Raw genomic sequence first — 2,682 nt, 5'->3', positions numbered from 1 at the left:
TTTTAATAAATCCCATGGTCTCCATTACTGGTTTGTAAGTGATGCAACAAGCCTGCGTGTTGGCTCTGAGTGCCTCCCTCTACAATGGATGAGTTTGTTGCGGATCACTAGATCAAACTTCCTTTTATGGATGGTTATAGGAAATTATTTAGGAGCGTGTGATCTTCTCCAACTGAAGGGGCACAATCCTATTTAATGGACTTAGTATCAAGTAATGGTATACACTTAGACGCATTCAATAGTATCCTCCCCAACGGAGTCACTGCTATTGTCTTGTGTGACCAAAGTGAAACCAACTATTAATTTTATTTGTCATAAAGTTAGGATGACAAGATAATAAAATTAATGGGTCGCACCCTCCACTTACAAATGATGAATTTGTATACCTCCACACTAACGTGGCATGCAATATTCACGGTGATTTGAGGTGTTGGTTAATTTAAAATAGTATTGTTTGAGGAATCAATATTATTCTAAATTTAGAGTCTTGACCAAAGTTTACTTTTGTGATTCTTAGGATGACTTTCAACCCACTAGCCATTATACTGAAAGAGAACAAACTTACTGGTCCCAACTATATTGATTGGAAAAGAAACCTGGACATAGTTATTACTGCTGAAAGCTATAAGTTTGTACTGACTGAGACTTGCCCTGATGCACCTAACGGTGACTCTACCCCAGAGGAGATTGAGTATCATAAGAAATGGGTAAAAACTGATGAGATGGCGCGGTGTTATATTTTGGCATCAATGTCAAATGTATTGCAACATCAGCATCAAGATTTACCAACAATTTATGATATAATGAACAATCTCAAAGAACTCTTTGGGCACCAGAGTCAGACTGCTAGGCAAGAGGTAATGAGGAAGTTAATGACAACCACCATGTCTGAGGGGACACCCGTAAGGGATCATATCCTCAAAATGATGGCTTATCCGAATGAAATACAAGTCCTTGGAGGAGAAATCGATGGGGAAACCCAGGTCGATATAATTCTCTAAACGCTATCCAGAAGTTTTGAGCAGTTCCGCCTGAACTATAACATGATCAAAAGAGAGTATACGTTGGCGGAACTTCTGACAGAACTACAGGCAGCAGAAGGAATATTTCGTCACAATTCTCAGATTCACTATGCTGAAAATGGTTCTACTTCTAAGTCGAAAGGCAAGAAGAAGAAGAAACAGGTCTTTTCAGCAAAGAAGGTGAATAAACCTTAGAGTACAGGACAGAAAGTTGGAATGAAGAAGCTGAAGGGCAAGTGCTTCATCTGCAAGCAGTCTGGACATTGGAAAGCGGACTGTCCTCATAGGAGCCAGAACAATAAAGGTACATCTCATACTCTAGTAGTTGAAACATGTTTAGCGGTGTTATCTACCAGCACCTGGTGTGTAGATACGGGAGCCACTGATCATGTCTGCAATTCTTTGTAGGGGTTCCAGGAAACCCGGCGACTATTTGATGGAGAGATAATCGTCTACATGAGCAATGCTACTAAGGTGGCGGCTGTCGCAGTGGGAGACGTCTACTTATCTTTTGATAGGAATAGAAATTTAATTTTAAGAAATTGTCTTTATTTATCCAGTTTTAGAAAGAATTTAATTTCAGTTTCTAAACTGTATATGGATGGATATTCAGTTTCCTTTAGTAACAATGTCGTTATAAAAAGAAATAAGGTGATTATCTGTTCTAGTGCATTGGTTGGCAATTTATACACTTTAAATCCAATTTCTCCCATAAAGCAAAATATGGAAATTAATAACACATCTTCTAACTCTAATAAGAGAAAAGAACATTCGAAAATGAACCAAACATATCTTTGGCATCTAAGGCTTGGACATATTAACTTAAGTAGGATTTAAAGGCTTGTAGTAGATGGACTATTGGGTTCATTAGACTTGGAAAATTTTCCAACATGTGAATCCTGCTTGGAAGGTAAAATGACCAAGAGACCTTTTAAGGCCAAGGGGTATAGAGCCAAAGATGCATTAGAATTGGTCCATTCTGATTTGTATGGTCTTATGTCCATCCAGGCAAGAGGTGGTTATGAATACTTCGTCTCCTTTATAGACAATTATTCAAGATACGGATACATTTACCTGATGCGCCTCAAGTCTGAATGCTTTGACAAGTTCAAAGAATATAGGGCTGATGTGGAGAAACATCTTGGTAAAAGTATCAAGACACTACGATTTGACCGTGGTGGCGAATACCTCTTTGGAGAGTTTAGGAATTACTTATCAGAAGTTGGGATTCAATCCCAATTGACTGTACCTCGTACACCCCAACAGAATGGTGTGGCAGAACGAAGGAATAGGACTCTTATGGAAATGGTTAGATCGATGATGAGTTATTCAGAATTACCAAATTCGTTTTGGGGATATGCTTTGGAAACAGCAGTGTACATTCTGAATATGGTACCTTCTAAAACAGTTCCTTCTACTCCCATGGAATTATGGAATGAGCGTAAGCCTAGTCCGAATCATATCCAGATATGGGGTAGTCCAGCACATGTGCTGAAGGGAGATACTTACAAGTTGGAATCACGTACAGAAGTTTGTCTGTTTGTTGGATATCCTAAGGGAACGAAAGGTGGTTTGTTTTATAATCCTAAAAATCAGAAGATCATTATTAGCACCAATGCTTAATTTTTAGAAGAAGATTATGTAATGAACCATAAGCCCA

Source organism: Zingiber officinale, chromosome 2B, assembly GCF_018446385.1.
Source record: "Zingiber officinale cultivar Zhangliang chromosome 2B, Zo_v1.1, whole genome shotgun sequence".
Taxonomy (NCBI): Eukaryota; Viridiplantae; Streptophyta; class Magnoliopsida; order Zingiberales; family Zingiberaceae; genus Zingiber; species Zingiber officinale.
This window is presented reverse-complemented; position numbering follows the sequence as displayed.